At 42.3% G+C, this 24,935-nt stretch overlaps 1 long non-coding RNA gene across 1 annotated transcript in view; it reads left to right on the forward strand.

The window, feature by feature from the left end:
* Positions 1–24,935, forward strand: part of LOC128311269 (uncharacterized) — a 395,847-nt gene that overhangs the window by 23,792 nt on the left and 347,120 nt on the right. Inside the window, exon 2 of the long non-coding RNA XR_008289500.1 lies at positions 11,852–11,905. This is a non-coding gene — a long non-coding RNA (uncharacterized LOC128311269). The remainder of the gene's footprint in view (positions 1–11,851; positions 11,906–24,935) is intronic.

Consider the following 24,935-nt stretch of genomic DNA (forward strand, 5'->3'; position numbering starts at 1 on the left):
AGCTTAATGCTACTGACTATGGAACATTATTGTGGGCATTAAAGATATAATGTATGTGAAATATTTATCATAGAACTGGGCACATGTAGGTACTCAGGAATGTTAGTTTTCTTTGACCTCTCCCCCCCCGCTCCCCCATCCTGGCCAATAGGCCATAACTGCCTATTGACTCCCTGTCCCCATCCATTTTGGTCAGTTCTTAGAAATACTCATTTGCAATTCTTCCTTTTTTGGGCTATTCTGCTGGGCTTCCTTGGGCCATCCAGGGGGCCTACAATGAGGGTTATGTGTCTAGTCAGTCCTTGCCAAAAGGTGAAATTGCTGATGTGATACATACCTCTTTATAATGTCAGGTTCAGTCCCTCTCTTTGTGGGTGATTACCCTACAGTGTTCAGCTTCTTGAGTACCTAATCCTAGAACAAAAACAGGTTGGGATTGAAATACCTAGATTCTCCCCTTTCTGGATATAGAAACCGTCGTTTGAAGATCTCTGAGTTTCAGGTTCTTTGTGATACAACTGTGATAATAAAACTTTCTCTTGGTTATTCTTTGATATTACAGTAACTTGGATAATATATATGAATGCACTTTAAAAATGAGTGTATGAAACCATGTTGAATAAATTGGAAAATCTGCTATTCTCCAGTTTCAGCCTCTCAGGCATCTAAGATGTAGACCCAGAAGTATCACAACTGAATACAGAACCATCTTACCGAATAGGGGATGTCTGGTTGACTTCCTAGGCTCACTCCCATTTCATTCCTTTTCTTCTTTTATTAATCAAATTTTTAGGACATTCTGTGGGTGGTAAAAACGGGGGGGGGGGTGTGCAAAGACAGCTAAGATACCTGGCCTTACTCAGTAGTGACTTATTTACCTCTCTCCACTTCCCCTGAATTCACAAATCTTGGTTGAGTAACATAAAATACGAGAGCCCCCTGCTTCTCCAACTCCATCTGAAGAGGATGCCTTTCAGTGCTGTTGCAGCTTTTGAGCATCTGAGTGCCTTCCAGTGGATACTGATGCTGAGGATGAAAGCACCCTCCAGGGAAGGGAAAGGACTTGTTCTAGGTCACACAGATTGTGTACTACTTTGTTCACAGTCTGTCTCCTGATGGGCTGGTGAAGGTAGAGCTCAGTCCAAGGCTCTGTTCTCTCTCTCTAAATCATGGGTTCTTCTAAACTTTCATGAGTGGGTTTTCTCTAGGATCGAGGGACTCACTATTTAAAACTACACTCATCTCTTCTTCATACCCAGAGTTCCATCAATTCTCTGGATCAGGTTGCTGTAGATAGAGTCTGGAACTGGTAGAGTGAAGACCACTTGGTTCTTTTTTCAGTGCAGGCTTGGTGAGGAACCTTGGACCAGTCACCATCTGGCAAAGGGAGGAGGGTGTGGCAGTGGGGACAGAGGTGAATCCTGTTCTGTTTTTGAAACCTTCAGGAAAGAAGCCTCTTCTTCCTACCGTATACCAGAGGTATGGAAAGGAAGTGAGAGTTTGACTAAAGATTGGAGGTTCACAGTTGCTCTTTAATGTTTCTGTTTTGATAATTGGTGTTTCAAAGACAGATAATCAAAATGGTAATGGACAGGGGAATAGGGTATAGATGAGGCTGAAGTATGTTGAAATGTTTTAAGGAACTTTTAAATGTATTTACATAGCAACGTGGGAATGTTTTTCTAATATAAATTCTGAGACAGAATTAGACAATACCTGTGAAAGGCTTTCAACTCTTAGGAGGTTGGACACTATTCAAATTTGAAGTGTGTGCATTATTTAAAAAATTTTTAAGTTTATTTATTTATTTTGAGAGAGAGAGACAGGGCAAGTGGGGGAGAGGCAGAGAGAGAGAGAGAGAGAGAGAGAGAGAGAGAGAGAGAGAATCCTGAGCAGGCTCTGTGCTGCCAGCCCGATGCAGGGCTTGAACTCACCAAACTGTGAGATGGTGACCTCAGCCGAAACCAAGGGTCAGATGCTTAACGGACTGAGCCATCCAGGCACCCTGAAGTGTGGGCATTATTAATGAAAATAGTTTTAAGATATGTCAAGCACTTTGCTCTTCAAAAGACAGGGGTGTTATGAACACAAGGCCGAGTAGGGATGATGTGCACGAGTTCCCAGTGGAGTGGCTGCCCTTTCCTGGTGGACTGACACCTGCGGCCACTTAGCCACTCTCACTGCTTAATCACGGGCCAGAAACACTTCCTTTTTCTCTGTTTCCTTTTTCTCCGCCCTCCCTACCATGCCCCTTTACTCCTCAGTTTCCTTTTCTTCCCCCCTTTCAAATCCTTTCAGGAGTTTTGGACCTTTGCTGTAGGCCTAACTGACTAGCAAAGCCAGTATGTTCTCAGACATCTGTTTTTCTTCTGCAAAAATGGAACAGTAGTGCCCGTCCCTGGTGTATGGTCAGAACTAGGACTTGTATCATGCTAGGGATGGAGGGAAGAACATTGGATTTCAAGGTAGAGTACGTGTTTCCTACTTATCAAGGCAGTTATTTTGAGTAAGCCATTTACTTTCTTTAAACTGGCTACTGCATTTTTAAAAATAGGTGATAATTAAAAAACAAGCTAAAAGGGTATTTGCAAGGATCAAAGAATGCGTACAAAAATGCTTCAGTGTCCATACAGCTCCTTACAAATGTCATTATCTTCGAGGCAGAATGGGCTTCCAGTTTGCCAGGCAAGTGGAGATAGAGGAATTCACCACAATTGATCCTGCTTACAAATGCTAGAGAGTTTGTTTGCCTCTGCAAGGAATCTGCCCCTCTTTAGGAATGAGGATGTTTCATAAGAGTTAATCTGTTTCTTTAACAATTCTAGCATATTTTTTGTGTGCCTATGAAGTATAAGGTAGTATCTTGGGCACTGGGCATAATGATCCCTGGCCTCGTGGAACTTAGTCACATGGGGAGGGGCACAGAAGATAAACAAGTAAACACACAATTAAATTTATAATTCCCAGTTATGATATGCTGTGAAGGGAACTGTTAGGGCTGTGGTGGAGAATTCTGGAATGTGGAGTGGAGGGAGCTGCCCTCTGTGGACCCTCCTAGGATGTGGCTCTCTGAGCTGGGAGGAACCCTGAGACGTCACCAGTCTTTCCTCTCGTCCTTGGTTGGAACTCTACTTAAGTATCCCAGACTCAGGAAAGCTAATCTTCTTTTAGAAGAGCTGCCCTCAGTCACTGGTTCCTTGACACTTGCCTTCTGCCCTACTCTGGGGATAACATGCCACTTCTTTTGCCCCCTCCCTGGGTCTGGGCCCTGGGATCTGCCACCTCAGTGTCTCCTCACCCTCAGCAGAGGACAGAGACTCCTGATCTACCAGGGAAGAGCCCTTGCCTAAGCCTTCACCTGTAGCAACCAGGCCAGTGTCTGCGATGCCAGCTCCCAAGCCTGCGGGCTAAGTGAATACCAGCAGCAGTCATTTGGGGAGCTGACTAGGCTTTAGCAGGAAGCTAATGGAGCCTTCTTTCTTCTCATGCATGCCTCCCTGCGAGAACTTGGCACTTCCTCAGGCGGCTCACTCAGTACCTGTCTTCTGGATCAGGTGTTCTCCAGGGAGCCCGTCAGAAACTTGTTGGCATTTTTTTCCTTTCCCAGCTTTAAAAAAAAACAAAACAACTCTGCTCTCTGAGATAGAGCAAGTAACTTCCATGAAATAGAACTGGGCAGTCACATCTAGAGGTGAAGGGTAAAATAAGTGGCAGGAGTTTTCATGATCTTGCTACCCAGGGGGTCTAATGGCCCATTATGGCTGGCAAAGAGGGCAATAATTTGAGAAGCTGTGTGGAAATGAATTGCACCCTGGGCTGGGAGTCACAGTACTTGGACTCTGCTCCTAACCAGATGGTGACTTTGGGCAAATCACTTCACCTTTTTGGTCTCAATTCCCTTATTTGTGAAATGAGGGGGATGGTTTGGATGATGTCCCTAGATTTTTCTACATCAAATGAGATTTGACATGGCATTTTCAGATACAGTCATTGAAAGCAATACTTACTACTCTCTTCCCCTTCCTTCCTTCCTTCCTTCCTTCCTTCCTTCCTTCCTTCCTTCCTTCCTTCCTTCCTTCCTCTCTCCCTTCCTCCCTCCCTCCTCCTCTTTTTCTCTTTCTTACTTTCTTTCTGGCCAGGAAAGAGGCTAATTCTCTGCTGGTGAGATAACATGTGATTTCACAGTTCCTGTAGATTGGTGACTTAAATTCTTTGTGACTGATAGGTAATTTCTGCAAATCTCAAAGACCCCACCCCATGCTCCCCCCACTAGACTGGCCTCTAGCCCCTTCCTCATTGGTAGGTTCAAGAAAGTGATTCAGTTGTTCCTCCAATCTCCAGTGGGCAAGGAGGAGGAGGGGAAGTCAGGTGTTGGGTGGAAAGGCCAGATTGGCACAGAGAATTGGAATTATTGGTCTGACATCACTCCCTTGGTATACTTCCAATTCTGGCATGCTCTGTGTGCCCTCCAGGAGTGTCACTCCAGGCTTCCTTGCCAGCCTGGAAGGTGGAAGGAAGGGAGGTCAGTGTACCTGTGTATTGCATCAGTTCACTTCTATGACGATGGCTCTCCCACAGCCCCGGCCCACACTGGCCTCTGGTAATGCTACTCTGTTGCTTTTCCCTTAGTATTAAGTATTAAGAACTTTCTGCAGGGTACATTTGTTCCCTTAATCCTACCCACGTTTCTACAAACGGTCTCATGTGGGGTCAATTCTGTTCCTTGTCAGGACACACAAAGCAACCAGCAGTTAAGATTATATTTATCTGTGGTTTTCAATCATGACTGAACATTAGAATTTCCTGGAGAGTTTAAACAAATACTGTACTCGGTCCCTATCCCTGGAGATAACGATTTAATCAGTCCAGAGTGGTGCCTGGGATTTATATTTTAAAAAAGTCTCTAATTTGCAGCCTGAATTTGAAACAGACACTACCACTGATTGGTATTAATTGTTGGGGCTGGGGAAAATACATATTTTTTTCTGAGAATCAGGGTCATTTCCTTGGTTACAGAGACCCACTGTTTTTATTTCTTTTAAAGGTTTTATGATCAAAATTTCATATATACCCAAAAGTGGAGAGAGTAGACTAATGATTATGCAGGTACCCATCGCTCAGATTCAACAGTTACCAACTCATGGCCCGTCTGATGTAGTTGTACACTTTTATACACTGACCAGCAACACATGGAGTGTTCTGGTGGCTCTACATCCTTACCAATATATGGTGTCGTCAGTCTTTAATTTTTGTTGTTCTCGTTGGAATGGAGTGATAGTGTGGTTTAAATTTTCACTTCCCTGATGTCTAATGATGTTGATTACCTTTTCATGTGTTTATTGGCTGTTTTGTGTGTGTGTGTGTGTGTGTGTGTGTGTGTGTATCTTTCTGCATTTAGAAGTGTCTCCATGTACGTTAAGTCAGTCTTTCATCTTTTTACTGTTTTTGCATATACCGAGTACATGTTTTTTTGGGTTTTTGTTTTTGTTTCTGTTTGTTGGTTACGTATGTTTGCTGAAAATAGTTTTTCCCAGTTGGTGACTTGACTTCTTTTTCTTACTGGTATCTTGTGATGAACAGAAATTTTTAATTTTGATGAGGTCTAATCTGTCCATTTCTTTCTTTTATGGCATGTGATTTTTGTGTCTGGTACAAGACAATTTTGCCAACTCTGAAATCATGAAGATATTTTTCTATGAAATCTAGAAGTATCAGGGTTCTGTGCTTTTTCTTAGAACTTTGATCCATCTGAGGTTAATTTTGTGTGTGTGGGATGAGATTGAGTTGATGTTCATGTTTTCCTACCTAGATATCTATTTGTTCCAGCAATGTTTGTGAAAAAAGATCATTTTTACCCTTTAAATTGACTTGGTAAAATCAATTTGTTGAAGTCAGTTTGTTTTATGTTGTGTGCCTATTTCTGGACACCCTATTCTGTTCCATTTTATCTATTTGTCCTTATTCATTACCCTACTATTGATTAATACAGCTTTATAGTAAGTCTTGAAACCAGATAGTGCAAAACCTACTTTATTCTTTTTCGAGATTATTTGAATATTACAGATTCATTGAATTTCCTTGTATATTTTAGAATCATGGTGTCTATTTTTTTTCAATGTACCTTATTAGCATTTTTTGACATAACATTTAACTTATTTATCAATTTAAGGAGCCTGGACATCTTAACAATATTGATCCTTTCATTCCACGAGGCTCACACATTTCTCCATTTATTTAGATCTTTTAAAATTTCTCAGAAATGTCTTAACAGTTTTCAGTGGAGGGATCTTGCATATATTTCACTAGATTTATTTCAAAGTGTATAATGTTGCTACTGCTTTGAACATTAAAACATTTTTATGTTATAATTCTTTGCTGTTGTACATAGAATAATCTAGTCCCTAATGGTTCCAACATAATTTTTCATTTGCATTATCTCACAACAGTCTCAAAACACAAATACCAAAACTATAACCAATTATGAAATTAGTTTGAGCACCTTTTAAGTTCCTTTTGTACTGAGTTAGAGGTCAGCAAATTATAGCTATGAGTTGGCAGGCTGTTTTAGTCAATAAAGTTTTATTGGAACACAGCCATGCTCATTCCGTTAGATATTGTCCATAGCTCCTTTTTCACTGTATCAGCAGAGTTGAGTAGATAGATGCAAGAGAAACTGTATGATTCACAAACCTAAAATATTTAGTGTTTGTTCTATTAAGAAGAATTTGCTGATCCCTGCCCTAAACAGGATTTCTCAGTACTGCTCAACAGTAATATTGATATTTGGACCAGATAGTTTTTGCCATGGGGAGCTGGCCTGTGTATTACACAATGTTTACCAGCATTTCTGGCCTCTGATTACTTCTTAGATACCAGTATCAATTCCTGCCTGTTGTGGTAATCAAAAATGTCTCCAGACATTGCCATATGTCTCTGGGGGTCGAAATTGCCAATAGTTGAGAACCAGTGCCTTAAGGTATACCCCACTAAGGATAAATTGTCAAGTTACTGTATTATAAAGTTTTTTGAAACATTTCCTTTTTGTGTGGTTATATCGTCAAGCTGATACATACTTAGATCCATTTGGTTAATTTTACTTTTGAGTCTTAGCTTTGCTTTAAAATTTAATTTTATAATTATATGAAATATGGACATGGTTCCAAAGTCAGATCTATAAAGCAAGATATAATTGCAGGAATCTAGCTTTTAATTCTGTACCTTCCATTCTGCTTTTTACCTTTTGCTGTGAGTAACCATGAAGAAGTTTGCTTTATCCCTCAAGTGTATGTTTCTTTCTTCCTTCCAACCTCTTTCTTTCTTTCTTTCTTTCTTTCTCTTTCCCTTTCTTTCTTTCTTTCTTTCTTTCTTTCTTTCCCTTCCTTCCCCTTCCTTCCTTCCTTCCTTCCTCCCTCCCTTTCTTCCTCCCTGCCTCCTTCCTTTCTTTCTTCCTTTCTTCCTTTCTTTCTTTCTTTCTTTCTTTCTTTCTTTCTTTCTTTCTTTCTTTTAAATATCAAAAAGAGCCATTCATACCAGAACAAGGAAAAGGATGTATTATCCAGATTACATCAATACAGGAAATACCAAGCTGGTGTGTGTGTGTGTGTGTGTGAGCATGATTGTGTCTGAATGATTTGACACATGCCTTCTAGACTACTCTAGGTGCCTTCTTCATTTTATCTGCTATTGTCTATGTCACTTGGGGTTCCAGTAGGAAGCAGATACTATACCAATGGTGTAACCATGGAGATTTTAGTGAAAGGACTATTTATAATGGTGTGGGAAGGATTAAGGGAGAACAGTAAAGGGTGGTGCATCATTCTGGGCTAGCATGTCAGGAGCCTATCCCTAGGCCTGAGCAGCAAGGGGAGAGTGGTAATGGGAGTCCAGAGAGAATGGCTTTATAGAGAGGGCTGCCTTTGTTAGATGTGTGCACCTAGCTCAGCTGACCTGATGGGGAGGGAGATAGATGATTTTAAAACTTGATTTTACTTTCTTCTTCTCTTCCAGTACCCAGCTGGTATTTCTGAATGCCTGGGATCTAACTAATGCCAAGGGCAGGTGAATGCACTGATGCAGTCTGAACTTGTCCACCTCTGACAGCAAAGAGTTGAGGAAGATGGGTAGAGAGCAGATTTGAAAGGGTGAAAGGGAAATAGCCAGCACATTGCTGGTTTACCTTCTTGTATGGAGGAAGGGAATCACCTTCTATGGAACAGTAACCATTCTCTAGGCTCTGTGCCAGACACTTATATCATTCCTATAACACTCCTTGTTCCTATCCCTCAGAGGAAGAAGCACTCGATGACTTACCCCAGGCTGGAAGTGGGATTCACAGTTTGTACTGGCTCATCTCAAAGTTGTTATTCTGTGCATCACACCATAATGACCCTAGTACTCTGTGTTCTGTCTTATGCCCAGGGAGACAAACAATAGACAAAGCACAATAGAGCTTCTGTGTTGTCTTATGTGAACATTCTTTCTTGCAATAAAAAATGAAAAAATAGGGAAGAGGTGGCTAGCTCAAGGAAGTTGTCTTCTCTGGATCAGAGGAGAGCATGGGGCCGATAATGACCTGTTTGCAAAGATGGGGAGCTGGGGACCAAAGGCAACTCACTGGTTATCATTGGTTAGCATGTCCATCCCAACCTGTGTCTTTGGTAAGTGTATCCCTTACTGGGTCCCTTCTCATGGGTTCTTACTTGGCATTCATGGGGCCTTGGAGATCCATGGACAAAACTGTGTTTCAATATGATTGGTCTGTTTGTGATACAATGTACTTTACTTGTGCATTTATAGATTTTACTGACTGATATAGACATCCATCCCACTATGCAAAAGGTTAAGAACATGTATGTGACAAAGAATTCAACATTGGTTAGTTATAGAGGACTTTAGTTTTAGTGAGAATATGATTTGAAATCACAAATCCCTTATATAGGGCAGAAGAGGCAATCCATGTGATGCCCAGTTTCACTGTTCTAAATGGGCAAGGAAAAGGCAATGCTTTCGTCAAGTAGAGACGAAAGAAAGCAAGCATGCCGAGGAATAGTTCATCAAGAAATGTTTATTACATAAATATTAGGCATTGTAGTAAGTGACAAAAAAAGGGAGGGGCTGTAGCTATATAGTTACCCCTCCTTTTCTCTGTCCAAATATTAGATCTTGCCTTACATTCTTGCTTTGTTTTGACAGACAGGTTTGTTCTTGGAGGACACAGTTGAGGTGAGGTGGGATTGGAAGATTAAAGACCTTGCTGACCCTTTGTATGTGTTAAACCATAGAAAGACTAAGTCACAGAGACATGGAGTTAGAAGGCACATTGGAGTCCATGAGATTCAACCTCCTACCTAAGGAAGGACTCTCCTACATAACTTGGGTGACAGCTGGTCATTTGGCCTCTGCTTGACATGCCACCGATGGAACACTTAAGATCCTACAGAGCACAACATTTTCTTAACAATAATGAAATAGTACCACCACTAATTTCATTTATTGAGTGCTTACTGTATGCTGGGGACTGTGCCACGCACTTTAAATGCATCTCATTTAATGAAATTAAATGCATTTAAATGGTCTCATTTAATTCTTAAAATGACTCTGTGGAATTGGTGATACTATTTTCATTTCACCGGTGGTTGAACTGAGGCTTAGTGATTTGCCCTCACAGCTACTGTCACAGGTATGAATGTGTGCATCTGTGTTTGTGTTTGTAGGTGTATGTTTGCATGTAAAATAAATATGGGGTGCTCTGCTAATTCTCCCACAAGTACAGGCCCCACACACGCTGCAGCAGATCTGGTAGGACACTATCATGGGTGTCCCAGACAAGCCAATCATTTGGTGACTTTTTAAACTTATTTGGAATTTCCTGGAAGTCATATTTTTTTCCTCCCTGATAACTTATTGGGAAATTAATGTATATATTTATCCTTATCTACCTTCTTTCTTTAACTCATGTTGACCTAGTATGGATCCAAAGTTGTGTCTTCGAGATTATGACCTCAAACGCTGCTTGGTTTGATTTGCCTCTTAATCCAGTGCCGGGTGGCAGTTTCAGAATCTGTAGGTAGGACATTTCTAGGTAGGAGATTTCCTCCCAGCATTCATTCCTTCAGTAGCTGACTTGAGGGTGAATGGCACTGTTGCTGAAAAGAGGGGCGCTCATCACAGAGACAGATTTCCTTCTCTGTAAAATGATGCAGGCAGGTTCAATGGATGCCTAAAGTTCTTTCTGGCGATAACATTGTGTGAATCTATGAATCTGAAAGTGAAAATGTCAGCTTGGGGATAATAGAGAACACAGCACTAGTTGGCTTGGTGGAATAATGGCGAAATTTTATCATAGATAAAATTACTTTTATCCTATTAACTTAATTACTTATCATTGCTAAATAAAAATGAAGCTGTTGTTTTCCCTCAAGGCTGAATGCTGAACACTTAGCTAATGCCAAACTCCTGTTAAAGGGAAAGGTCCTTTGTAATTTTTGATGTGACAGCTAGATGGCACAATTGCTCCACACTGTTAGTCAAAACAACCCTGCATTTTTAGGTAAAGTGGGTCTGCAGGAGGTTGCTGAACCTGCTGCTCGGTGAGAATACAGGATGCTATAGCTGGAAGGGACTTCTGGAATTGTCTGGTTCAATCCATTTTATTTTATTTTTTATTTTATTTTACTTTATTTTGTTTTAATTGCACAAGTAATACATAAATACATTTTGTTTAAAAATTTATTTAATTTACTTTTTAATTTTTTGGGGGAAAGAGAGAGAGAGAGAGTGCACACACGTAGGCAGGGGAGGGGCAGAGAGAGAGGGAGAGAGAGAGAATTTCAAGCAGGCTCTGCACTGACATTGATATGGGGCTTAATCTTGTGAACCATGAGATCGTGACTTGAGCAGAAATCAAGAGTTGGAGACACAACCGACTGAGCCACCCAGGGCCCCACATAAGTACATTTTAATTGTAAAAGTTTATGTCCCTCTTCCCCATCTGCTCCCTTTTCCTCTGCTGTGTCCATTCCCCACTCCTAGAAAAAACCTGTTGTTAACTCTTTAGGGTATTTCTTTAAGGTACTTCCCCTGCATGTATACACATACGCATATGTACACGTATGTGCTTCTCAATAAATATCCACAAATCTCCTCATATTATAAGTGAAGAAAGACACAGTATGGGGTTTGGAGCCCAATATTGTGTTATGGGAAAAGCCTATGGTGTGAAGTTCCAAAGACTCCATTATTTAGTGCTCATCTTAGCCTCATTTCCCTCATCTTGCAAACTGTTCAGGTGTACTAAATAGGGTGAATAGATGCAAATTCTCCTAGCTCAGCTGGCCTGAACATAAGTGTTAATTTCCTTTCCTATCAGTCTTTGCCACATTCACTCAACTGATTAGTGCAAGAGCACAGTTCTCTCCATCCTGTGCCTCTGAGGAAGCTTTGAAAGATGTGAGTACCTGTGTACACGCATAATCACATGCAAACTCTAGCTTACTGGCCCAGTGACACATAAGTACGAATCCTGCTGTTGCCAAAGCCTTGCCTGGCCACTGTGTGCCTTGCTGCTATCCAGGTTCAGGGATGAGCTGTATTTGAGGGCAGGAGGGAAAGACAAAGTGCAAAGTGCAAAGTGCAAAGCGCAAAGTGGCACAGGAACTCAGAAAGGTTCAGTTGACCAGGGGTTCAAGTTCAAATTCATCTCAGCTCGTAAAACTTGTGCAAAACGCTTATGTCCCCTACCCCCAGGCTGTAAAGCCAGAAAGGTGAGTTTGGACCCCATTAGAGCTTATACTAGTGAGAAGATACATAAGCCAGGAAGCTCACAATGCTTTTCTTTTGCATTGTTTTCCAGAAAGCTCAGAGCCAAATTGAATGTGAATTGAAACCACTCTCCTGGGTTTCTGGGGTAAGTGTCTTCCATTTCAGTTGGTTATTATTGTGATGGTGTGGATTGTGGATCTGTAAAGGTGGCGATGAGGAGGTAGGCTGCATTGTTTGCTGAAGCATGGGGCTTCAGGCACTGCCCTTTGGGGTATCATGGGTGGGGAAGGGGTTCTGACCATTTTTAAAATGCCACACTCTCAGTTTTCCATAACAATCTCTGTATTTCATTTGGCCATTTTTAGAAAATACTTTCAGGTATGTATTTGAAAATATTTAAAAATAAGATCTTGAAGTCTCCGAGGCTTGATTGGACATTAGTTGAATGGTGTTTCATAAAAACAACATGACCTTAAAAACATTTTAAAAACAAAACAAAACTGAGAGTAGTAGCTTTCCTGTCACAGTTAAGAAAACTCTTCTGAAATGCAAAGCTGGCTTTGGAGGAAGCTAGATGGCAGGCGGCACAGGTCTTAAGGGCAGGCTACAGGCTTTGCAGGTTGATGGATTTGTTCTGTCCCCTGACCAAGCTCCATCAGATGGGGCCAGATCCTCCCTTGTCTCTGTCTGGTTCTGTGCTGCTCACTGAGTGATAGCTCTTTTCTTCTTTTCACTGTGGATGTGGATCTCCCTTATGGTCACCGTGTGGTTTTACTCAGGAGGAGAGAGGGGCTGTATAACCTGCGTTGGAGGTCACAACCTGCATTGTTGGCTCTTGGCTCTGCTGCTCTCTGCAAAATGAGAACTGTCTCTCCACTTGGTTCATATCCTGCCTGAAGTGACTAGAGAATCTAATGGAGGTTCCTAGGGTGGGGAGCTGGAACACACTCGAGGGGGATTATCTTAGGGACTCCCTGGGGCCATGTTTTTATGACACCTGGATGGTGCTTCCTGAGATACAGAGGGATCAATTTTCCAGTTAAGAAGAAAGGATGAAGAAATAGACCTCAGAGCACAGCCTTTCAGTCACTCCTCAAAGCAGCCCCATTACTGTCAATCTGGTACTTAGCTTGTTGTGAGATAAACCAGAATGACCACTGCCGCTTTGACAGGTTTTCTCCTGCTCCCAGGCAGGTGGAGGGGGGAAGCAGCTGAGGCTTTGGATTTTAAGTATGTCTCCTGTCATGATGTAAATGCCAAGCTTCCCAATGAAAAGGAAAGAGATGATTTGATGGCTCAGTGGAGGTATGGAAGAACTCCTTCACATCCCAGCAGAAGGGATGGCAGAAAGGATGGGAAATAAGTTTTGACAAAGTCTCCCTTGAAGAAGCTTAAATGAGTCATTTTTCTTTTCCAAAGTTAGACGCAGGCACGGTCTACAGTCAAGGCTATGGATTATGCTACTAATAATTCTATTTAAATAGAATTTCTTCTCTTTTCTGCATGAATTGCTATTGACAGTGTTTCAGCATCTTCCTTGCCAACGGCCTCCCATTGGAGAGGCTTGTCTCCGAGTAGAACTGTACCTGAGCCACTCAGGTAAAAGCTGTCCAGAATTAAGCAGGAAAAAAAAAATGCCCGCTAGCAACAGCCGTGTTTAAATGGTTGCTATCTTGCCTCTGCAGGGAGCTGGGCAGATTTAAAACATGCAACGTCAGCTATGTTGGTGCAGTGCTCAGAACTGATTAAGAAGGCTTCGCTATTCAGTTCTCTTTAAATGAAATGATTTTCAAACTCCTAACAGTTTAGATGCCAAAGGAGAGGGAAGAAAGCCCAAGCTGAAGGGGGAAAAATCACTCTCTAAACACAGGGGCTCTTTTCACAATGAGAGGAAAAATCAGTTTTGAATTGCTACAGTGGGACAAAGGCGGCCTGCTTCAGATCTAGGCTTCAGGGCCTGTGTGCAAAGTGTGTGGAGGACCCTGTCACTTGGAAGGAGCCCGCTGACCCAGCTGGCCATCAGCTTGGTCCAACTTGTGAATCCTACAACAGGGCTCCTTCCTGACTCTGGGCCTCTGACCTCCTTTTCCTTAGAGCACTTACTTTGGAAGAACTTCAATTATTAATTCTTTCTCTGCTCCTTTGAGATGTCAATCTTCCCCTTGCCTCTTGCCAGTTTTAAAGCCAGGAGTGTCTTTCTCTGGGATCTGGGAGCTTTGAAATACAGTCATCAGGAAAGCTAGCACCCCATCTCCCGTTCTCTTTGGGCAGGTAGGAGTCTAACTTCCATAGCACCAATTAGCAAACACACATGGCCTACTGACATTGGCCAGCCTCTCTGCTAACTTCCTCTAATATTTTTCCACCAGCTCGCTCCAACACTTCACAGCTCTCCCACCTTGCCTTTTGTTCAGTCTCTCCTCTCTATTGAGAGAGTCTTGAATAAAGTCTTCTTTGCCAGTTTCTCTGTGTGGTGCAATTTTTCTTTGACACCGCTCAATCCCAATCCCCTTTCTGAGACTCGGGGGTCATGCCACCCCCTGTGGAGCAGTCTTCTCCCCAGATGGAACCACCTGGAAGATGCCTCCCCTGCCTTTACTTCTGGGCTGGAAGAAGACCCCTCTGGCTCCTCCCTCTTTCATCTGTAATCCTGGAAATGCTCACATCAGCAATCCTTAGGAGAGAGGACACAGGGAAAGGGAAGGGAGGGGCCATCTACCCCCAATTCTTAGCTATGCCTTGGGTCTAATCTCTTTTCCCACAAGGTTCTCTCTATTTTGCAATTTTATTTTAAAAATACTGTTTTATTTCTTGAGTGGAGAATAATCTGAAAATGCTATGCATCGTTGTGGGAGGGAACGTCTCTTGAGCAGCTGCATTGGGGTTCCAGGAGTGAGTGTCTCGATGGCTTTCCTTTGAGGAATAAGGGTCCGCTGGGTGGAGATGATCCCTCTCAGTGTGCTGCTGTATAGCCTGGACTCTGGAGTCCACCTGCCTGGGCTGGCAGTACTCCACTACTTGTGGAGTATGACTTGATGCGTGACCTTGGCTACGTTGCCCAGGTCCCTCCCCGTGCCTCAGTTTCCTCACCTGTAAAATGGGGGTTACTCATAAGGCTGGCATGAGGGTTATAAGCTTATGTGAAAAATGTTTAGTGCCGTGCCCAGTGCAGAGTAGATGTCCAATTAATGCTTAGCCATAAGCATCATTATAAAATGCACATTATTTTCCTGGAAGGAGGCATGTGCAGTTGTTACCAAAGTAAACTTTGAGGGGAAACATAGTACGGAGGGAGATGCATCTTTTGTGCTTCTTTGTACTGTTTCAACTTTTTACCCCAATACTTCTTTTATGTAAAGATTTTAATTAAGTAAACATTTTTTCTCTCTGGCAATTAAGTGAAATAGCCTGTTGATAGCATGGAAGGAAATGCTCTTCTAGAAAGAATGTTTTAATAGGTCTTTGCCATTTCAGAGTAGAATTTAGTCTTGAGCCCGTTTTTGAAAATGAAAAATAAACATGTGAAACAATGCTACCTACTGCATACTTCCTTCTTCTACACCCTTTTGATTTGATTGAGTTAAATTTACCTGGTGATCCAACAGCATCACTGCTAGGAAAACACTGTTTCAGAGATGAAATGCTGTGCATGATGGCACCACGACACATGCTGGGGGTGGAAAAAAATGTATTGTTTTCAACCTGATAGAAGAATTCCTGTCTGAGATTTGCCTTTGTTTTGAACAATTCATTGTTAGCTCCTTTAGATATGAGGGGATGTTCTTCTTGCTCTGTTTTCCTGCCCCCATTGGCTGAGTTCAGAGACCAAGAGAGGGCAGAATTTCTCTAAGAATCTGGGAGCAGTTTTAGAGTCCCATGGGCAGCTGAGAAATGAATTGATGAGGGACTCAGAGATGGAGAAAGGCAAGAAAGTTGACCGGGGAGAGGTTCTGGTAGGAATGATTGAGGGGATCTTTAGAATAGCGTGGCTTTGATTTTAAGTTACTCACTGGGCATTAGTATGCCCCACACCCACACTTATGTTCCACATAACCGCTGTCGTGTAAGGGTTTGGGGAGAAATGAAAGAAAGAGACTGGGGTGATGAGGGAGAGGAAGAGAAGAGGGTAGCCTTAAGAGGACTGACCTGACTAAGATCGTTATTTAGGGGATGGAAGAAGGCAAAGCTAGAGGAAGAAAATGCAGCCTGCCTGAGATGAGATGGGATGTTGGGCTTCCCATCATGTGGGGCTGGGAGGCTATAGCCATTTCCTCTATTAGTGTGGCAGTGACTTCTAATTGTCTACCAACATCTATTCTTGCTTTTCCATCTAGGACTCACCAAGGCACATGACTGCCTTGCTAGAGACTATGTTTGCTTTGCAGCTAGATGTGTCCTTTTGACTGTGCATTTTGTCAGGGGAGGGTGAACAAAATGTGCAACATGAGTAATTTCCATTTTATTTTCTTGATGGGAAATGACTTGCCCCTTATCTCCTTTTTTCCTCCTTTCCATGGCCAAGAACATGGAAGTAGCAGTAAGTCCAGTTTGACCTCAAAGATAAGGGCAACTCCTAGAAGGCTTGTCAAGTGCAGATTGCAGAGCCGTACCCCAGAGTTTTTGACTCAGTAGATATGGGGTTGGGCATGAGAATTTGCATTTTTAACCAGTTCTTGTGTGATGCTGGTGCTGCTGGTCCAGGGAACCGCATGAGCTGGCACAACAAGGCAGAAGGAGGCTGGGTTCCCACATGCTCTTGTGGAGCAGAGCCATTCAATGTTGTCTCCTGTCTGGACTGTTACCATAAAGATGGAGTAAACTTCTGTCTTGCTGGACCCACAGTGTTTTTGTATCTCTTTCTTTTTATTTATTTATTTATTTATTTATTTATTTATTTATTTATTTATTTATTTTAAGTAGTTGAACCTGTATCGTACTTGATACAAATGTTACAGGGAAGGGTTACTTGGTAAAGGCTGGAGGACTTGGGGACTCCTGGCTCTTAGGTTTGACATGGTTGATTTTTTATTTGGAAAAATAATAAAACAAAGGCGATTACTTGTTGAATAACATAATGACTTCTTTTATGAGAGTATCTCAAATAGGCAGTGGACTGAAAGCATTCTTTCCACATTTGAATCACTGCTTCTTTTCTTGCCTTGGGGAAATCTAGAAACTTGTAGGCCTTTGTGTTCTCATTTAAATGGGGCATGTGATTTCAGTGTTGTTGCTCAAAGAGGGATACTTGGGGCATTGCCTTACATCGTTGGACATTCAAATATCTCCTATGTGCTTGTTAATATAAACATGAAGATAATGATAAAGTTAGAATGAATATTTTCTGAATGCTTACTGCGTACCTGGTACTATGTCCTTTATATGCATTATATCATTTATTCTTTTTAAAAAATGTTTATTTTTGAGAGACACAGACAGAGCATGAGCGGGGGAGGGGCAGAGAGAGAGGGAGACTCGGAATCTGAAACAGGATCCAGGCTCTGAACTGTCCATGCAGCCCCATGCGGGGCTCAAACCCACAAACTGTGAGATCACGACCTGAGTCGAAGTCAGATGCTTAACCAACTGAGCTACCCAGGTGCCTGCATTATGTCATTTATTCTTACACTAACCCTGTGAGGAAGCATTACTATTGCTTGATGAAATTGAGGCTTGGAAGCCTCAAGCCACAGGTGAAGATTCCATTCTGGGTCTGCCAGATACCAGAGCCGATGACCTTAGCCTTGGTAATATTCTCTCCCTCCCTGGGAGATGACCCAGTCTGAGATCATTTTCAGGCTCAGTGCATTGGGCTGAACATTTCTTAGCAATTGGGTATTTTAGTGCCTATGTGTTTTCAAGTGCAAATATTGTTTTTTTTCTCTGAGCAGTCAGGCTTACCTTGCACAGTCTAGACTGCTGTGCTCTGGCTCTAGGCACCTGCTGTGGGGACTGTCAGTTGGAAAGAGAAAGGGGAACAGGCTTTAAAAGAAGACAGATGGCTTTGGGTTGCCTAGACTTAAGGCTGTGAGAATTTACCACCATGCAAGATGTTGGATTCCAATACAGTGTTGGGATTTGGTAAGTAATCACCTGTCTATGGGGGCAACTGTGAGGGAGCCCATCTGATAGCAGTCTCAGGCAGGGACCGTGGTAATTTTCTAAGTTATGTGCCTCTGGAGCAACGTCAAACCCTAACAAAGCCAAGCCAGCATGGTGGGAAGCATTAACCACCATTGGAACAAATCTATCTCTGCAGAGGCCCCTCTTGGGCCTCTGGCTACTTCTTACAATACATTTTCTTCCCAGCCTGTCTTTCCTTTAAAATTTACTTGTTCTGGTTCTCATTCTTTTCCTTCATCTGTCTGTATCAGAGCAGAAGAGTTTTTGAATTAGTTAATAAACAGTTAATTAATTAATCCCATTCTTACTTTGATGAGATTATTAGGATCAAGCAACACCAAGAGCAGAATGTATCTTGAATTCTACACAGACCCTAGGAATGACTGCATTTTTACATGTATTCAAAACTGTATGAACCGCTGTTCCTAAATGTCCTGATTAATCATTTGTAATAAACTGTAGGCCCATAGCACCCTGTCTTGACTTGATTTGACTTGATATACATATATACATACATATATACATATATATATGTGTGTATATATACATGTATATATGTATATATATGTATGTATGTATATATGTATATTTTATACATACATATATTTCAAGACTTTAGTTTGGGGATCAGTAAACATTTTCTGTAAAGAGTCAGATAGTAAAACTTTTGGTTTGTAGACTATATGGTTTCTGTTGCAACTATTCACTTTGGTATTATAGTGGAAAAGCAGCCATAGACGATAGGCATATAAATGATTATGGCTGTGTTCCAATAAAACTTTATTTATAAAAGCAAGTGGTGCCTTGGATTTGGCCCATGGGCTATAGTTTGCCTACCCCTGACTTAGTTTATTCAGTCAGCTGCTGAGAAAGGTTGCAGGAGGAAGAAGTAGCTGAAGCCATGGTTTACAGGATGAACATTCCAAGCTATCTTGGCATTCTGGCTCCTTCTCAAGACAACCAGATTAGCAGCGCCTGGGTGGCTCAGTTGGTTAAGTGTCCAACTTTGGCTCAGGTCATGATCTCATGGTTTGTGAGTTCGAGCCCCTCATCGGGCTCTGTGCTGACAGCTCACAGCCTGGATGGAGCCTGCTTTGGATTCTGTGTCTCCCCCTCTCTCTGCCCCTCCCTGACTCATGCTCTGTCTTTCTCAAAAAATGAATTAACATTAAAGAAAAAGACAACAAGACTAAATATGGTAGAGATAAATAGAAAATACAAATTTTTGGTTCAAAATATGACCTTGAATATATAGGATGAGGGTAAAGTGTTGGAACGGAATTTACATGAAAAGACCTGAGTCTTACTTTGCCTTAAAGAGGAAGCATCTGGGAAGCCTTGCCTGTGAACAGAGATGAACATCTTGGGTTGTATTGCAGGTGACTGAGTGTAATCAGTGATGTTATAGTCCTGCTGGGTTCTCTGATGGTCAGATTGTCTCTGGGGTGTGGTGTGCAGTATGGACATCTTATTTTGAAAGGTTTGTCCATTGACAAATTAAAGTGCATCTCAAGAAGGGAGACCAAGATGGTTAGGGGCCAGGACACTATTCATTGTCTGTGAGGAATCGTGAACTGAGCTGTATATCTTTAGTCAGGGAAGAGAGGACCAAACTGAGGATTGTCTTTATCTTCATTTGTCTATTACGAAAGGCAGTCGGTCTTGTCTGTGGCTTAAGGGCCATGGCATTTGAGCACAGCAGCTGCCCAATTTGTACTTGACTAAACAATGGGCAGAGAGGTTACAGGAAGGGGGTCAGGCCTGGGATAGGGTAAACTCTCTCAGCGAGCATTGTCTGCCAGTGGAATGGCTGCTTTGGTTACTTCTGAGCACGAGGACAGCCGTCGGGCACCAAAGAGTCACTGCAATGCAGTAACATTTCCTTCTGCAGTAGGGAGACTGAATTTTTTAATACTCTAACAAAATGGCCTTTAAACAAAGATAAAAACAGCGAGGCCAGATGGGTTATATTTATTGTTTGTAAAATCCAATAGAAATATTCTCTATAGTGTACAATGTCTTTGGCTGAGCAGGCATTCAAGTATCAAGGGGGATAATAAACACTATTTTCAACAAATTGCTTGTATCATTCAAGAGGGGAGAGGGAGAGGTAATCATGTAGTATTTAGAAGTTTGTCAGGTGGCTGGTGCCACCTGGGTCCCGTTACCAAGGCCTTTGATGGATGGAGGGTGATTCAGAAATGTGTAACTTTATTAGGAACTCTACAAGAATAGTGAAATCCTCTGTTACAGGGCAAACTGTCTCCCTGTTCTTGAGACTCTGTTATCCTCCGGGTGGAGTTGTGGAGCATTTGCTATGTGCCAGGAATAGGTCTAAGCATTCGATGTGTATTGATTTGTTTATTCTGTCCTTGGTGCTAAACCAAGGATGGTTTGGCACCCCAGGGAACATTTGATAATATCTGGGAGACATTTTGATTTTCATAACTGAGGGGGCGGGAAGTACTACTAGAATCAAGTGGTTGGATGCCAGGGATGCTGCTAACATCCTGTGAGGCCCAGGACAGCTCTCCACAACAGAACTATCCAGGCCCAAATGCTGATAATGTTGACGTTGAGATTCCCTGTTGTAAAGTAGGTGCCATTATCATATCCATTTTGCAGATAAATTGAAAAGTTAGAAAATTGGGTAACCTGTCTTGCCTCCTTGTTTATTTAGTGATGTTATAATGTGTGTAGCCTAGGAAATACTATGTGTGGTTGTTATATTGTTTTCTGGGAACCAGGCAAAAATGGGATTCTATTTTCATTTTTTATTTTATGCTTAATACAAACATTCTTAACGAGTAAACCAGTTCTTTCCTGAGGAGTTTGTTAGTGGAGTCAGACTAAAAATGCAGGGAGACTCTGGAAGCTTGGAGAAAAGAAGGCATGGTCCATTTTTCTTCATTGTGTGTGGTGCTCTTTAGGGCTGATGACAGAGACATTACCTGTTACCTGTGTAGGTCGGTGCAGGTGAATAGTACTTCCTCACTAGAGCTCGTCTATGTGTCCGAAAAGGAAACCACTTATATCTGTGACTTAAGAAGTAGATCAAAATTCTCTGTGTTTTTTTTTTTCCCTCTTTGATGTGGTCCTTAATCCTGACACTAATCCCTAGCTGTGAACCTGAATTTCTTCTAGAATTAACTTGTTGCTCACTGTGATAAAGCGGTTTAAGGTGCAAATGTGTTATCTGGAAGGGATAAACTAAATTAGGCTTTTGCATTTGTTCTAGAGGCGTCTCAGGATTCTTAGGGAAGGAGAGAGGTCAGAGGATTTTAGTGGAGAGAAAAGATAAAGGAAAAGGAAAACATCATTTATTACAAAGGAAGGGCTGCTGTGCCTGGGGCCTGGAAAGGAATGGAAATTGAAACAGCATTTGTTTACCTAGTTGGTAGGAAACTAGCCTTTTCTTCTTTCTCCAGTTTTTAGGTCCCGCTGGTTTGGCTCTGCTGGTTTGGCTCTTTCTTCCAGGAACAGTCCCATTGATGGTATATATGTCTCTGTATAGTGTATGTGATTCACCTTTGAGACTTCAGTACTTAGCGCAAAGCCTGGCATATCTTTATAGATGCATCCAATCAGCTGGCATTTAGGGAATACCTAATCCATATCTGGCACAATGCTAGATATTATTTCCTGATTTCAAGAGGCTAAAAGTCACGTGTAGGAACAAGGTAAGTAAAATGAAGGCTAAACACAGTATGGAGAGTGCTTAGAATAAAGTATGCGCAGGGTGCTCTGGGGCATCAATGCACGCAGGTCAAACCTGGGGTAGAGGACAGTTAGGGAAGGTCTCCTCAAATAGAAATTTCTTGGCTTGGGGCCCCTGGGTGACTCAGTGGGTTGAGCATCCGACTTTGGCTCAGGTCATGATCTCACAGTCTGTGGGTTCGAGCCCCACGTCGGGCTCTGTGCTGGCAGCTCAGAGCCTGGAGCCTGCTTCCGATTCTGTGTGTCTCTCTCTCTCTGCCCCTCCCCTACTCATGCTCTATCTCTCTCTCTCTCTGTCAAAAATAAATAAACATTTAAGAAAAAAAGAAATTTATTGAGTTGATTTTTGTAAGGCTTGATTTAGTTAGCTGGTAAGAGAAGTGGTGGAAAGGTATCTCAGCCCAAGGGAGTAGCACGGGCCAGGAACAGAAGTGTAAACTTTAGTAAGAGACAACGTTGTAAGGGGTTCAGCAAAATGAATGTGAGGGAGGGGTGGAGATGAGGCCAGGCATGTGGGCATTAGCCACACCTAGAGTCTTCATGTCATTCTAAGGGTTTTGAATGCTGACCTGAAATCTGCAGGACTCTGCTGAGGGCACAGACTGTGCTTTCAAAAGTGACCTCTGGCCTCTGCTTGCAGAATGGATTGGAGAGAGGCCAGACCAGCAGTGGGAAATGGTACAGTGCAGGTGAGAAGTACAGAGGCCTGAGTGCTCAACGCATAGTAGCGATGGCTAGGAAGGGAATGATCTGGGCGATCCTTGGAAGTAGAATCTACATGGGTTGGTGACTGCTTTGATGTGAATAATGACAGGATACTTTCTGACTCCCTTGAAGTTAGGCATGACCATGTGACTTGATTTGGCCAATGAAGTATGAGTGGAAGCACTTTATGATGCTTCATCAAAGACTGAACTGTTAGCAATGAGATTGAAGTTACAAAATTATTTAACAAAACATTTTAGTAGAATATAACATTAAAAAAAAAACCAAGACAGGCACTAGAAAAACAACCCTTGGGATTTAATTTTTCTACAGATTTTTCAGCATTTGACTCGTATTTTTTTCTACATCTTAACTGGATATACTCTTCAGCACAAACACCCACCCACCCACACACACATACACACACAAAAACACATCTCCATTCAGGCTAGGATATAAAGTTCTAAAGGTATTTAAATGTTTATTCATTTTTTGAGAGAGAGAGAGAGAGAGAGAGAGAGAGAGAGAGAGACAGAAAGAGAGGGAGACACAGAATCAGAAGCAGGCTCCAGGCTCTGAGCTGTCAGCACAGAGCCCGATCCTGGGCTCGAACTCATGAACCATGAGATCATGACCTGAGCTAAAGTCAGACGCTTAACTGACTGAGCCACCAGGTGCCCCTAAAGGTATTTAATGAGAACAGAACAGTTTGACTTTGGTGTGGAGTGAGTCTAGTGATGAAGACACACATATTAAATGGTCAAAGTTGTTGGTTCGTAGCGTCCTTCTCTTTCAGTGGTTTGGGCATGGCCCTGCACTCAGCTTTACAATATTCATGGACTAATTAATGAGGACAGTCTTCATTTGCCTCTTTCTCCTTCCTCTCCCACTTGATCTGCTGACCTGCTTTTTTGACCACCTTATTGCTAACTGCACTGTTGTGGCAGGGAAAGAAGATCCAGCTAAATCAGTCTGGTTTGCTAGTACCTGCTCCAGAGGACTGGCAGAAGGGACTGAAAAGTGACCCAGGAGAATAGTCTACTGATTTTTAAAATTCAGATCATTCTCTTCCTCAGCTGCAAAGACCACTTTGATGGGTGTTGACTTCAGGGTTGAGAACTCCTTCCCAAGAAGTTATTCTATAAGTGATGAAATATGTCATCTTGAACCTATATCTCTGTCTACCATTTGAGAGCTACTATACAGTCTTTGATGGTCCATAAAATGAGATGGGTGCAGAGTGAGGTTTTCTGGAATATGTGGCCTGGTAGGAAATGCCCTTGGCAAAATTTCCCTTCTGCCCTTCTCCCCTACCAACTGCCAAGATTTAAACTATCAGATGGAGAGATGAGCTCTGGAAGTCTCATTTATTACCAAGATGCAAAGGTACTGAAATAACCACAAAGAAATGAGATTCCTTCTTCAGATTGCTGAAGAAGGAAGTGAATTGATCTGTGACTTAGAGGTGTCTCCTTCAGTTAATCATTGCTGACTCTTCACTGCCTGCAATCACTATAAATCACCAGGAAACTGTGGAGAAAACGGACACATGTGGCATGGAAGGAAATGGAAATGGGCTGCATGTTTCTACATAGTCTTGCTGAAACAGGACTCCTGTTTTTAAGATGCAGTGCCTGACACAGAAGGCAGGGAATGACAAATGTGTCTGAATTGTTGGTTAGCAAAGCTGGCCTCGCTTGGCTGACGGCCGTCTGATGGTCGCTGCCCTTTCCCATCTGCTTCACAGGTTCGTTGCCAGTAGGGGAAACATGCTTCGCTTAGAACCATGTCCCAGTCTTGCTTGGTGTTTTGATAAATCACAGGAACCTTAGAAGCAGCTGAAGGTGACTAGAGAAAGTATCTCTTCTGCACCCTGTCCTGCATCAGAGTGCCGTGGTAAGCTGGTTCCACCTTGGCAAGACTAAGCCAGGGATGCTTTTTCCCAACAGGGTGGGGAAGAGGGAAGGCAGCTTTGGTTTTCAAATGAGAAGGGTCCCTTGGCACACTGAGTCTACTTCCATAGTTACGGCCTTGGCAAGCTGACTAAGACAGTTGTGTTTTATGGGAAGCCTCATAATGCTTTGCAGAAATGTTCTCCCTCCTGGTGCTTCTGCCTGAAAGCATAGAGGCCCTTCTTTTTTTGGACAAGGCATTTTGCAGTGTCCTTAAATGTAACCTTTATTCCTGCAGACCCCAGTAACTGGGGGCAATAACTGAAGAGTGTATTTGTTTGTGACTTGTGATACCTACCACTGGTCTCTCCCTTTGTAACCAGACGCACGGGGGGCATCTCTCTGTGCTGTGTGGCAGCTATCATGAACCTGATCTTGCCTCCACTCAAGTTCCCTGTATTCACTATAGTGGATTGATCTCGCTCCTTAAGGCCATTGCTTCAGGTCTGTTACTGCTGAGTCATAAACATCATTTGGGGATGTGAGAGATTTAAGATGCATCACCAGCAATAAGGTCCCAACGACAGAATTGTAAAGATGGTGCCAATGGAAATGGAAAACCAGCAGCAAGGTTGGTGACTGGATGGCTTTCAGTCATTTGAGGAATTGGAGTTCTATTCAGGTAAACTAAGGAAGAACCTAATTGTATAAACAGAGTAAGAAGAGAAAATAATTAAAGGG

Source organism: Acinonyx jubatus, chromosome A3, assembly GCF_027475565.1.
Source record: "Acinonyx jubatus isolate Ajub_Pintada_27869175 chromosome A3, VMU_Ajub_asm_v1.0, whole genome shotgun sequence".
Lineage (NCBI taxonomy): Eukaryota > Metazoa > Chordata > Mammalia > Carnivora > Felidae > Acinonyx > Acinonyx jubatus.